Source organism: Triplophysa rosa, linkage group LG5, assembly GCF_024868665.1.
Source record: "Triplophysa rosa linkage group LG5, Trosa_1v2, whole genome shotgun sequence".
NCBI classification, from domain to species: Eukaryota; Metazoa; Chordata; class Actinopteri; order Cypriniformes; family Nemacheilidae; genus Triplophysa; species Triplophysa rosa.
In genome coordinates, this window is record NC_079894.1 from 17,524,582 (window position 1) to 17,539,632 (window position 15,051).

Sequence of the window (15,051 nt, forward strand, 5' to 3'; positions counted from 1 at the left end):
GGCGAGCATCGACATCGACCAAGTTACTTTTAAGTTCAAGTTAAGCTTTTTGTTTAAGTAATTTAATTAAAAGTACCTTTTTTCTACTTCGATCAGCTCTAACTCCATTAAGATGCGATCAGCTTCCATTGTCGTTTGCAAATACTAGCATACACACAAAACATCGGCGAAGAAGAGCAAACCCGTGAAAACACAAAGAGCCAACTAGCGTTTCGGCGGTGTAATTGCAGTACGACGCAAAATCTCAACGCAGAACCATAAATGTTCACGACGGCGTCGTCTACGTACGCAGGCTACGCCGTAGGTTACGGCGTAGGTCCTACGCACGAGTATAACTTAAGCTTAAGATTCAAACAGCTATAAGCAAAGTTTATCTAATTGTATATCTCTTATTATGGGCCAAGCCCCGAAGGGGCTATGGCTTCTTTTGCTTCTGTTAGTATTATTATTATTCTTCCCTAATGGTAGTCTATGGTAGCCCTATGAACTGTACGTAGGAAAATGGTGAAACTTGGCCCACTCGTAGAGGTGGTACTCATTAGTCACGTGACCAAGTATGAGGTCTCTAGCACTCACCCTATAGCGCCACCAACAGTTAAAAAATGCACTTTTCAAATGGCTGTAACTTGAACCCATTGCTGTACAAAATTCTACTCGGCACACGTCATGCACTCGTCACACTCATCGCATTCCATGCGTTACACTAAGACTCCGCCCATTACAGTTGCGGCCATCTTGAAAAGTACAGTATTGCGTTTTTTCGCTACTAGTCCTAGAAATTGTGACCGATTAGGGGTGTAACGTAACACTCATCTTACGATTCGGTACATATCTCGATGCTGGGTTTACGATACGATATCACATCTCAATATTTTGAACAAAATTAAAAAATGAAACTGAAATTCAAATAACATTTATTTTCAAAATATTCAATTCAATTTTATTTATATAGTGCTTTTCACAATGTGCATTGTTCCAAAGCAGCTTTACAGGAGAAAATAAGAAAAACTGAAAAACACAAAAAAGGTAAAACACAGCACAGTGCATGGTGTTTATAGAACAAGCAAGATTATTCTAGTAAATAATATCTAATAAATGCAGTCTCCCGGTGGTTTATTTAGCATATTTTGCATTAAGTGAATGCTTGGCTGAAAAGATGTGTCTTTAATCTAGATTTAAATTGAGAGAGTGTGTCTGACACTCGAATAGTATCGGGAAAGCTATTCCAGAGTTTAGGTGCTACGTTTGAGAAAGCTCAACCCCCTTTGGTGGATTTAGTTATTCTAGGTGTTATCAAAAGTCTGGAGTTTTGAGATCTTAGAGAGCGTGATGGGTTGTAGTGTGGTAGAAGCTCTGTTATGTAGGTAGGGGCTAAACCGTTTAAGGCTTTATAAGTATACTGATTGTAAGATAGCACAACTGAACCTCTGAAAGCTCTCCTCGGGATGCTGGGTCAAGCACGTCAGCTGAGGGGAACACATGATTAACCACAAGCCTGGGGTACAAGAGGTCGCTGGTTTGAACCTCATGTTGTGCATTTACACATTTTAATTTGCAAGTATGTGCACAAATAGTGCAAGTATGTAAATGTAATGTCATTTTAGTAATGCAATAAAATAAAATAAAGTGTGATGTATGTAGTGCAACTTAAAGTGTTTTATAATACATGTAAATATATACAAACAGAAACAAGGTAAGTACCAAATGACATTCTTTCTTTCATTGTCACATCTGACATTTGTTCCTCCTATACACTGTATGTCTTTTACTTTTGGTCTACACGCCTGATTCAGCCCCTTCAGGATTGGCACATGTCAATGTTTGAAACTCTGGAAGCTCTCCTCGGGATGCTGGGTCAAAAACGTCAACTGAGTGGCACACATAATAAACCGCAAGCCTCTGGTACAAGAGGTCTCGCGTTCGAATCTCCTGTTGCTCTTTACTATACAAAATGATATTCTTGATTTCATTCTCACTCCTGACATCTGTTTCTCCTGTACACTGTATTTCTGCTACTGTTGCTCTACTGTCTCATTTCATGTTGTGGGTACACTGGGGGAAGTGTGGGCTGGGTGTGGGCATGTGGGGGAAGTGTGGGCTTGGCCCCGGTGGTACTGCTTGCAGTTCTTGTATTTTAATTATTTTTGTGTCATTTCTTGAGTATTTGGTATTTGCGTGTGTGAGAGCTTTATATTAGAGATAAAATCTTGCAGGCACCCCTGGCCTCAACAACACTTGCTTTGCTGGTAGCTCGGTGGCATCATACCTCAACGCAACCATACACGCCAACCTGTTGGCTAAGACTGTTCTAGCCCCACTGGCACCGTTAATGCATGCTCAGTGCCCCCGGTCCCGTATGGCATAACATTACACCACATTACCAAAACCTCAACGCAACCATATGCGCCAACCAGTTGGCTAAGGCTGTTCTAGACCCACTGGCACCCTTAATGCATGCTCAGTGCCCCCGGTCCCATATGGCATAACATTTCAACACACAACACAATTTTATTACGTGGTTATTTGGCAGCCCATATTGTGTCCTACCGCTTCAACCACAGCCAGTGGCTGCTTCTCTCAACAACAGTGGCAAGTTCTTTGACTATCGTTCGTTGGGCCTGTTCTCTGATCCCCACTTCCTTAAGCAGCCTTGTAGTGGAATTGGATACAAAGCCCCTGCAGCCCACTTCCACCGGGAAGTGTCCAGCCCTGATCTTCAGCCTCCGTTGCCAAATTGGCATACCGGAGATTCTTTCTTTCAAATGCTTCATTAATGGCCTCTTCCCAAGGTACAGTCAGCTCAACTATGATGACTGTCTTACTGGAGCTGGACCACAGAACCATGTCCGGCCGTAGATTGGTAGCTGCGATTTCTAAGGGGAAAGTAAGTCTGTGGTTTAAATCAACTCGCATTTCCTAGGCAAGTTAGCCTAGGCGTTTTGGGGGATGGCATTTGCTGCCTCTCTCTTGGTCTCTACTGCTGCAGCCAAGCACTATAGTACTTGATTGTGGCGCCATGTAGGGCTGGAACGATTGCTCGGGTAACTCGAGTGATTCGAATACAAAAAATCATCTAGGCAATTTTTGTTGCCTTGAAGCCTTGTTTAATCCATTTAACTACAGTACACACGGAGCACTGCGTTTCCACACGGACCGTTATTACTAACACACAACCCGCTAAACTCTATTCATGTTACAGGGCTCTCAAGTCTCACGCATTCACCGTGAGACACACGCATTTTAGTCTGTTCACACGCTCACACGTATTTCTCATGCTGATAAATGAGTGATAGGTTATTGAAATGGTGAACTGCTATTTTACTTAGTTGAAGTCTATTTTGCGAGTGAAACTTGTTTTCCGGCTGCATTGAGTCCATAAAACTAGATGCGGACTTGTGGACGCCGAATCCTGTTATTTACACGTCATCTGTCTGTTCTGCGTGTCTGAGTGAATGAACTACACAGTTTAACGTGCTACACGCGTGATGCTCATGAATTTGTCTGCGTCCGCGCTTTATGAGGACATGAACACATGAACTTCATCTCGAGAGATGCTCTGAGATTTTATTTCAGAACATTTTACTGAGTGAAGCTAACACACTAAAAAATAAGCGTCTTCCGACGACCTGCCAAAATTAAAGTCCGGTTAACTCTGTATTTTTATGTGGACAAATATATTACTATTTAATAGTAAAAAATAAACTAAAACTAATTTAGATAAACTAAATGCATCATGCATAAGCTGAAGTTAGTTGTTTACCTTTGAAATTATTCTTTATATTTTTATTAATGTTTCTTATTTATATATTTGTATTAGGCCTATATTGCATTTTGAATTTAATATGGCAATGGAATGTAGTAAATGGGTTTAGTTTTCACAGATATTAATGTATGCAATTTCAGCAATAAATATGTTAATTTTTCAAAAAAGGAAACAAATGAGTTGTTCATTTTAAGAGACCTGTCTTATTTTCTCTTGTATATTTAGTATTGCTCTTTAATAAAGAAAAAGTACTTATTATCCGAATACCCGATTAATCGATGGAAAATCAGTAGAATACTCGATTACTAAAATAATCGACAGCTGCAGCCCAAGCAATATGTGTATCTCCCCTGTGTCAAGCTCTTCTTACAACCCACAAGAATATGTTTACGGTTTGCTAGAGCTGCACATAGGTGGCAGGCTTGGATCCTGTCCACACCAAACATGCAGATTTGTTGGTGAGGGCAGCACATCATGTGTAGCCATAATAAAACTATAATAAAGCCTGTTTATTACCATACTCCACAGCTCACTACAAGTGATTTTGCACCGTTCAATGCCTTCCCACCTCATCCAGCAGCCTTGCAGGGCTTGAGAGACCGCTCTGCCGCATCTACTTGCTTCCTCTTGACGCCGAACCTCCTGCACCACCAGGTTCCTTTGGTGTAGCTTTTCATGTGGGTGTGGTTGATCCCAAACCAAGTTCCCCTTTGCCATATTGAACTTGTCCCACGATGTCCCTATGTCTGAGGGCTGCCTTCGCATCTACTACCACTGTTGCTTGGTTCCATTTCCTCCATCGCTACTAGTGGATCAGCATCTCTTACACAGCGATCACATGATTCTTTGAGCGTCATCTCCAGCCTTGTTGTGGTGCATTTGTATTCCTCCACAAGGCTTGAAATGGGAAGAGAGAGAGAGAGCTCCATTCGCGTATATACACATTACATTTTAGTATAATTTCAATAGGATTAATAAAAAATATCCTTAATATGCTCCAAAATATTATGCCAAAGGGACCTGCATATTACATACACGTATTGAAACTAATATAAAAAATGATGGTATTAAATATCTATAATTAATGATTTCTTCTTAATGTTTATTTAATTTATTAATATTTTATGTTATCTCATAATTTTATATGCATTAGATATAGGCAATGTGCTGTGCTTGCTTTTTTGCAAAACCTGCAGGAAAAAAACTGTAACTGAGTAATTTCATATGTTCAAATCCAAATACCCCAAAATGCCATGAAAGGATACATGGACACATTTAACTATCAGGAAAATATGTTTTTTTTAATATATATTTTTTAGAAGTCTACAGTCGGAGCATGTTTAGTTTTATTCATAAATACTTAGCACTCTTCAGTTATCAGATCTATAACAAACCTAACTAGCAATTTTTTTCATTTTTGTTATCTCCACACAGATACGAAGAGAATGTAATACATTGTATTGCTTTAAGTGTAATTTGTTATCCATATATTTACATAATTTTAAAATGTCATCATTATGAAGGTATGTAACATTAAAGGGGTAATTGCCTCTATGACCTTTAGAATTAAAGGGCGTTTTTGTACCATGCAGTCCAATATATCATGAGAGCGCTGACTTTTATTCCCATTTATCTCATCGACTAGTACGTTTACATGCGCATCAATAATGCCATTATTTCCAATAATCAGAGTAAGGACTTAATCGCAGTAACATGTTTACATGACACAAGAACACCTCTTTGCTCCAGTTTGAAAGTTTTATTATTCTGATTATTTGCTATAATACACAGCACAAACGATGATCTCAGATATCGTAGGTGTGTGTTACTGGCTATTGTTTTAGTATTTTCGAATTCAAATGCAAAATACCGTTATGTGGATGTCTTTCATGGTTATGTGGCAGCGTGATACAGAAATGTGACCAAACAATTCATAATAACATGTTTACAGCTTTAGTCTCATGATGAATGTGTGCTGTCATGGCCATGTATTTCAGTCTTCCATCTCGAGCAGGTCAGGCAAAAGTCAGTAAAGCAGAAGACGGATTAAATTCTGACAATTTAATCAGTTGTGTGTCCTGCTGCTATGTGCTTGTCATTCACAATTTTGCACAGCTTATTTGCATGGATAAAAGCTCAGCCTGACTTTCACATAGCAAACTCTTCATAGAGAAACCACACGTTGATTCTTACTGTGCGTTGGAATTTAAATAATGTCATTTGTCATTCATCAATATAGTAAAAAAGTAAAAAAAGCTTTTCTTTAAGACAGGTGTGTGTATGTTTTACTTCATGTAGATGGTTGATTGAGGTAGGAGATAAAAGCATCATAATACAGTACATATTTCAGTGCTTCAGCACCTGCCTGCTCCAAAGCTCGAGTCCTTCTGACCCCTCAGAAGAATCCCAGTGGAGCCTTCATGGCTCACATTTCCTCTCAGCATCTTGCATTCCCAAATCCTCACTTCCTGAAGTCAGCTGCTCACAACAAGAGCCACTGCTTATCAACTGCTGACTCAAGTCATTCAAAAGACAAAAAAAGATCAACTCCTAAATAGTGAGCGCACTAAAAACGTTTTTCAGCAATGTTTTTCTTGGCAGCCATGTGGCTGACCAGTTGATGGGTTAACAAAGCTCGGGAAGGAAATTTGTTCAGTTTCAGACCGGTGCTTAACAGTGGGCTGAAGATTTGTCCGAAAATATTATCGGTTCTTACAGAAGATTGGTTGCTCTGAAGAAGCCTTTGCTGTAACAGAAGATTTTACCTTTGGACTTTAACCATTTTACAAAATTCACTTGGATAGTGCTATTTAAATTTATGACATGGGACCTTTTCATCCGGATTTTACATTTTGATATTTTCCCCATGTATGTTGGCAGTCATCTTCCTCATCTGGTACACACATGAAAAAAATGGACGTTATCAAGCCGCTAATGTTTCTTGCTTTGATATTTGTAAGTATTTGTTATTTTGCAAACATTTTTTTGTAAAGATATTATATCATTAACAATGCCATCTTTCAAAGTCACTTGAGCAGTCCGATGTTATTGGAATTGGGTGCTATGAACTTGATATACTCCAATGGCACCAGTGCTTATAAAGTGAGGCAAGTTTTCATATGAATTATCAAATAAAATGATGCTACACTATAGATTAACTATAGATAATCATTGTCTTTGTGATTTATTTGTGGTCCCAAAATCTAAAATATGAACTCATTGTAGTTGAATGTAATGAAGATTTGTTATTGGTCACGTTTGCTCATACTTGGAGAGTCCTGCTCACTAGAAATAACGTCATTGAAAAATTCCCTAGGGGAATGACTGTGGGAAGGGTAAGCACTGAAAGTTATTGATAGTGTTGACCACCAAGCAGTTAGAATGTGAGATTTTTTTATGCTGTAGTTTGTATTGTTTAATCCCTTAAATGTCTGTCTTGATGTGATTGAGGTCTTCTTTTATTACAATAATTCTGCTGTACCTCGGGCGCCTTTGGCAGTGTGTTGTTATTTAACTGTTAACATTCATTTTTCTGTTAAACGCTACAGTATCTTTATTCAGTCACAATGGATCTCAATGTCCCATTCATTGCATAATCTGAATCTACAATATTGTGTGTGGATGTGTGTAATGTTTGAATGCATTCAAAGATAATTACTGGACTGTTCATTTGGTTTCAAAACATATTGATTTGATCTTTTGTTGCCTGTATGTTTTCATTTTAGTGATAAAACGTAATATGGCGCACACTAAACTATTTATCAAATAAACACATAAATACATGCTGTAAAAACTGCTACTGCTAGTCAGTATTTTGCGGTAATGCTTTTTATTGTAATGTTCTCTTGAGCAAAACAGTTGTGTGGGTTGCATTTAATAATTACCCCACATTTACGATGAGAACTCTGATTTCAATTCTATTTGAAACTGATAAGCTATATTTTAATAATTTTTTGAAGTATTACAGTCTGTTATCATTTATATAAAAGGCTTAAACTCAGTATATTTTAATGTCTCCAAATATTCTTCTGTAATAGAAGCTGACTTTAGTAGTGCGCTGCCATTTAAATGTGCTTTCACTGTACAGCCCTTCAGGTCATGTGTTTTCATTATTAACTCATTCTTCAATAGGAACAAACTCTAGTGTGTCTTTACATTTGTAATTAATATTGATTAACCTTTAGATTCATGTATGAAGTTTTAATTCAGATATGAAAGGAATAAGTCCCAAGTTATCTTTAGTAAATAGTTGCCAAAATTAAATACTATTCCCGGTAGTCATAATTTAAATTGCAAATGATTAAAAACGCTGCCTCTAGGAAAATACATTTTATCCTATTATTAATTTAAGATGTTTTAATTGCAGCAGTCTGGTTGTAGAAGTACAAGATAGAATCAGACGGTCATAATGTAGTTGGATAATCACAAAATAAACCCAGACAGTGTGATAAAGCAGAAAGATGTTGTTGTAACAACCCTACTCATCTGCCGGCCATGCCCCCTCCCCCGCATCAACACTCTCTCCCAGCCACTCCCGTTCCCATTCACCCCACGAACTACACTCCCCATGATCCCTTGCACCAAATTACCCCCATGTTTCAAGTCTCCCTTGCATGGAGAGTTTACTCACCTGTGTATGTAATACTTGTGGATGTAATACTCACCTGTGGATGTCACTATTACCTGTGGATGTTTACCTGCCTTTCTGTTACCCCGTTTACCCTATTAAAACCCGTTGAACAGTACTTAGGTGTGTAGCACATCGTCTATCTGCCCTGAAGTATGACAGTTGTATCATGCTGTCTGGGTTTATTTTGTGAAAATGACCAGATGGTGGGGGAAAATAGAGTACCCAAAGGAAACCCACACAGAGACAGGCAGGTTAAGTGAATTGGAGTCCCTTAATTGCCCTTGGGTGTGAGTAAGAGTGTGAATGTGTGTCTGTGACTGGTCATTTATTTAGGGTGCACCCTGCGGCCCAAGATGCTATAGAAAGATTCCAGGGAGCTGAAAATGGATATATGTCACCAACTGCCAGAAGAAGACTGTTTATTATCTTGGTACCCATCATCATAAAATAATTTCCTAAGGCCCTTTATATTTCAGTATTTCTGAAGAAACAGCATATGATGATGTGATTATGCTAATTGGAGATTTGATATGGACAGTCTGAAACCACAAACTGTCTCACTTAGATTTCGTCTCAAAGTGTGAAAGGTGTATTATATATTAATTCTAAAAATACCAATAACTTGTTTACATAATAGTTTTTTAAATGCTAATGCAACTACTCTTCTGATAACCCAGTGCAAAACGCTCTCTATTCTAAAAGGCGTTTTTGCTTGGAATAGTCATTCTTTTGAGATGAAAATGTTGTTTCATAAAAAGAAATCACACACCTGTCATGTTTTTATCATGATGCTTCACTTGACTGAGCAGCAGAAAAAATCCTATCTGAGGAAGTGATGCATTTTTGATGGCCTGTTCCGATAAACTCCAAAAGCTCATTGTGTATACACTCTAAAAAGTGCTGGATTGTTTTTGACTTGTGCTGAGTAAATATTGGACAGAATACACTGCTGAGTTGTCTTTACACAACCATGAGTGGAAACAACCCAGCAATTGAGTTGAAGTAACCCAGCATTGGGTAATTTTTAACTCAGCAGTGTGTTCTGTCCAATATTTACCCAGCAGTGGTTAAAAACAACCAAGCACATTTTAGAGTATATAGTTTTATCGTACCTACAAACATTTTTATAACACTACATAAGAACTTCCAATTGAATAATGTGAGATGTTACCTTTCTGTTTAAAGGGATAGTTCACCCCAAAATAAAAATGTTGTCATGAATTACTCATCCTCAAGTTTTTTCCAAACTTGTATAAATGTATTTGTTTGTTTGAACACAAAGAAAGATATTTGAAAGAATGTAAGCAACTGAGACTTCTGTGGCATTATTGACATTTTTGGGTGAACTATCCCTTTAAGAACTGGAAAACAATTACAGATTACTTGCTGTGATTGCTTACTCTTCTAAGTAACAACAACAAAAAGAAAGAAACTGCTCACCTTTCTGATCGCTGTGGCTTGTGTCTGTCTTTCACTTTGAGTCTTTGAATAGAAACGTCTTCTAAATGAATGAATGAATGAGAGTTTGAATTGTAGGCTGTAAGAGCACACTTTTGCCAACCCTATTCTCTTTCATTCTCGTCAAAGCTCATTTCTGTGGTAAATTGCTGCTGCAAATTCAAAGCCAAGTTTCAGATTGAATTCATTTTCATATCGCTTCCTTTTGTCCTGAGTGACTTATCAAGCAGTGCTGTCATTGTACTGTTAATGTTATTGTGAAGGTGAAGCATTGCTTTTGAAAGATATCTTAAATTTACTCATGGATTACACTTTTGTCCCTGGACTGTTAGGTTATTTTGATTATTGTCATAGCTGTGTTTTGACTGTCTGTATCTAAACAATGAGGTATGACGTATTAAAGTAGATGAGAGTTGGCCAACATTGCTGATATCAGACTGATCCGTGTGAAAATGACTGATCACAGGACATGGCAGTCTCAAAAGCAACCGTGAATAAAGTTGTTTGGTAATATATGGCTGCCAGGCAAGAGCTGATGGCCTGGACACAACCCCAGAAAGCAAAGCAATTAAGTCAATGAGGTGACGCGCTTTTCCCTGAAGAAAGGGCACACGCATGCTCTAGTGCACAAACAAGCCAAGCCACCTGGTGATTTATAGAACACACTAAACACAATCTATAGATTTCTGTTACGCTAAGGAAGTAAAATAGCTTCAAGTTTATCTTTATGAAGAGTCTTGAATTGAACTTGATAAATTGTATATTTGTAGATGTGAAACAGACCTTTTTAAAAAGCTTTTTCCCTTACATGCCAAAAGCTTAACTGTGATTTTACAGTGAAACTATTTACACTCAAAACAACGGAGCAAATTTTAAAGCTGTGAAATCAATGAAATATACTGTTTAAAAGTAAATCTGAATAACTCAAATATTTCTATTAGAATTCACCAATTGTCTAAAAAAAACTTATTTCTTTTCAGTAAATAAACATAAATAATATATGTACATTTTAGATAAATTAATTGGTGGATTTGTAATCCTTTTTTTAATACGTCCAAAAAAATCACTTAAATGATTTTTAGTTAATATAACAGTTTTTTTTCCTGATATTTACGAAGCCACTGGATTATTTTTTAGAGTGTATATGCCAGTGGCCTTCAACTACTTTTCTTTGAGGGCCAGACACCAAAAGCATAAATATACAGGCCAGTTTTTTTCCATATCATCATTTTGTCACGAATCTCGGGTTAGGTGAGACAAGGAGAGAGGACCCAAATGCAGACAGCGGGTAAGGGGTTAAACAAGACTTTTAATAAATAATAAAACACACAAAACAAAAACCCACGAGGGAGTAAAACAAGAGTATAATAACAAAGACTGACTACACTAAACAAGACTAAAAAATAACATTTACAACATATTACACAAGACTAATCTACACTTAACAGGACAAGAACTCACCCACATGAACCACGACAGAGTACACAATGAACCAGCACAGGACAATGAAGCATGAGGACTATAGAAAGGGGACGAAATCAAGAAGGGGACAGGTGCGGGGCATGAACTAATAATTATCACTAATGAGGAGACGAAAGGGCGGGAACAGAGACGCGACACCAAGCCTTCGAGTGGAAGGCCAACAGGGCCAAAACGCCACTCTCCACATGAAACAAGAGGTTCTGTCATGATTCTGCCACTAGGTCAAGAAAAGCAAGGCAAGATTGGGCAGAACCATGACACATTTCTTCTGTTATTTTGTATTTCTGTTATTTATTGAATTTGGTTCCTTTTATACTGTTTTTCTTGCTGTTACTTATAGGTCAAATATTAAAACATGCACACAAATATTGCATCCAGTATTTGCGCCTTTTAATTATTTGATAAAAGGCATATTGTCTTTTTAATTGTATTTTATATTCCTTAATGCGTTAGTTTACCCAAAAATGAAATTGCTGTTAATTTACTCACCCCCAGTACTTCCAAGATGTGGGTGGCATTGTGTTTTCAAGAAGATATTTATGAAGATATTTCATTGAATTAATGAAAGTCAAATTAATAAGTCAAAAATTTAATAGCTAATACATTCAGCACAAAAGTAATCCCTTCCCCTTGACGTTAAACTGACGTTTTATTAAGCGAATCAATTGGTCTGTGCAAGAAACTGAACACTATTATCATAGATATGGCTATTATCGCATGCTGTACATTGCGGCAAACAGCAGTGGTATATAGAAGTGGCGTTCTACCATATTTGAATGTTATACGAAAGTATCATTTTAAACACAGTAGAACAGCACTTCTATATACCACTGCTGTGTGCCGCAATGTACAGAATCTGCAAAAAATTACTATTTTCTAATTTTTCTATTTATTTCTGCTTTAAGTCTCCCCAACTGGAAACTGCCTAGGGTCCTTCCTGTGAAATGCGGTAGTCACGCATGCATAGAGCCTATTGCTGATTATAACATTGCAAAAAATTACGTTTCTTGGACAGATCGTTCAAATCGCTTTATAAGACGCCGATCGTTATGAGCCGCGGGAATTAATTTCAAGTGAATGTAGCAGAGTTGCCTTTCTGTCGATCTCTCGACGTTGTGTCGAACCGACAGATTGGGGTTCGCTCTTGAGAACCTATCAACTTCTGACTATGAAATTGGTGAATGAAATTTGCATGCCGGACTCCTCCCCGGATGTCCGGTTATAAAAGGAAGCCGGCGTGCTCATTCATTCACCGTTTGTTCTTCTGAGCCTTCACTCTGATTGATTTCGAGACTTCATCTCTACACCGAATTACTGCTGGAACCTTATGACTTGATGCAGCGGACTGTCCCTTCCTGCAGCGACTTCCCCTGGGCATCTCGTCAGTGCCAGAAGAGTTCGAGTTTTTTTTATTTAAAAGAGCAAATTTCTCCAGCGTGGCATGTCCCGCTGTTCTCATAGGTGCAACACACTCATCGAGGAGGGGGACGGACACGATGTCTGCTTCCAGTACGCTGGGGCAGACGTTGTGGATACGATTCAGGATAGTTGACGATTCAGACGTTGCGTCACGGGTGGCTGTGTTCCCACGGGACTCAGCCACCATCTCGTCTGCTCCCTTTTCCATGACGGCAGGACTACAGCCCTGCCATCCGCTACGGCAAGCAGCGAGGGTGATATGAGGATCACTGTGAGCGTTAATCCTCCAGCCATTGGCTCACGGACCGTTCGCACATCGTCTCGCTCGTCTGACCATTAGATCAGATTAGATCTCGATTCCAGGAGATGGTCCCACCGTCTTGTTCCTCAACCATGTATTCGGAAACGGTGTGTGATAATGATGAGATGTCCATTGCAGCATTGGGGGGTGACTTACTGCCATCCGACTCCGGTGATTTCTCGGAGCTCCCTCCCTCGGGGGGTCGAGCCCAGGAAGAAGCGGACGTCGAAATGTCAGCCATGCTTTCCCGGGCCGCCTTGAGTGTTGGGTTGCAGTGCCCGCACTGCCTCTCCCGTCGCTCGCGACTGGATACATGGTGCCTCAGGCTTGAGCGCAGCTCCAAGCCGCGCCCGCCCCCAGTGCCGTGGTTTTCCGGAAGTGCATGTGGAACTTAGTAAGACCTGGAATGCCCCCTCTCCGGCACGTTCACGTCTAACAAGTTCTGTCATCCTCTCTTCCCTCGAGGGTGAGGCAGCTAGAGGATACGTCGATGTCCCCCAGGTGGAGCATGCCGCCGTGGTGTACTCGTTTGGTGATTCTGTCAACCCGCAGTTCTCGACAGTAAAGAAGCAGACAGAGGATATGAAGCATATCTTCTCGCTCCGCGACTCGGCCGCCTCGGCCTTCGAGTCCTGTGCACCGTCTGCTTCCCAGTAGCCCTGGTCCTCTTCGACACTCTCCAGCTCTGGCGCCCACCACTCAGGTGGCCCCCCGGAAGAGACATCGAGGAGGAGACCATCGCCCCGTCAGCAGCCGTGGCAAAAGCAGCGGCCCTTATGGGAAGACACCGGGGAGATCGAGAATACCATCGGGCCGATCCCAGCCATTCCACGCTGGGTGGTCGATCCGGGACGGTTCCTGACCTGCCCCCAACGGTCCACTCTCTTAAGAGTTCTCTCTCTCTGGGTGTATATCACAGCTGCTCTCACCCTCTACATGACGGTGTTCGGCAACTCGACTTTGCGTCACGGCGAGACCCAATGTCGAGGATAATCAGTAGCCCTCAGCACTCTAAGTCGACAGTGCGTTGTGCTACATCATCGCCAGGCAGGTAAGTCAGCAGAGCCGATTTCCTCCCTGGGGGCTTCCCCATGGCAAGGAATCCACACTGCCAGCTATCGAACCACCCCCTGGGAGGTCGATGAAGCAGATCGTACCCCTAGCCCCGGTCTCGGTCCCTGGGAGCCTGACTAGAGCCCCCAAACCGTCACTGTGGCTATGGCATACGATCCGTCTCGGCTACGCGATACAACTTACCAGATGCCCGCTCAAGTTCTGGACATCCTCTTACCTCAGTCAGAGGCAAGGGTGCTTCGGGCCAGGGTCACCACCCCTCTTGCAAGCGATCGTGCTCATCTCTCTGGCCGAGATGTTCAACGGGTTCTGCAGCCCGTACTTCATCGTCCCCTAAAAAAGGGGGTTGCTAGATCTGCGTACCCTGAACAGGCACCTATTCAAGCTGCCGTTCACGCAGAAGCGCATCCTGGCGTCTACCAGATGTCAAGATTGATTCATGGCAATCGACCTGAAGGACGCTTACTTTCATGTCTCGCTTTTGAGGGCGGGCATATCCTCCCTTTCGGTCTGTCCCTGTCCCCACGAGTCTTCACGAAGATCGTGGAAGCCGCCCTCACTCCCTTCGGGGAGAGAGGAGTGCGGGTACTAACTATCTCGACGACTGGCTCGTCTGGGCACACTCGCGAGATCTGTTGTGTACACACAGGGACCTAGTGCTCTGGCGCCTAGATCAGTTGGGACCACAGGTCAACCGAGAAAAAAGTAAGCTCTCCCCTGTGCAGAGCATCCTCTTTCTCGGTATGGAACTCGACTCTGTCTCCATGACAGCTTGACTGACTCAGAGCACGCTCAGTCAGTGTTGAACTGCCTGAAGTGTTTCCCCCTGCGGTCCCCCTGAAACTTTCAGAGGCTCCTGGGCACATGGCATCCTTGGTGGGGGTGGTCCCCCTCGGGTCGATGCACATGCGACCGCTCCAACAC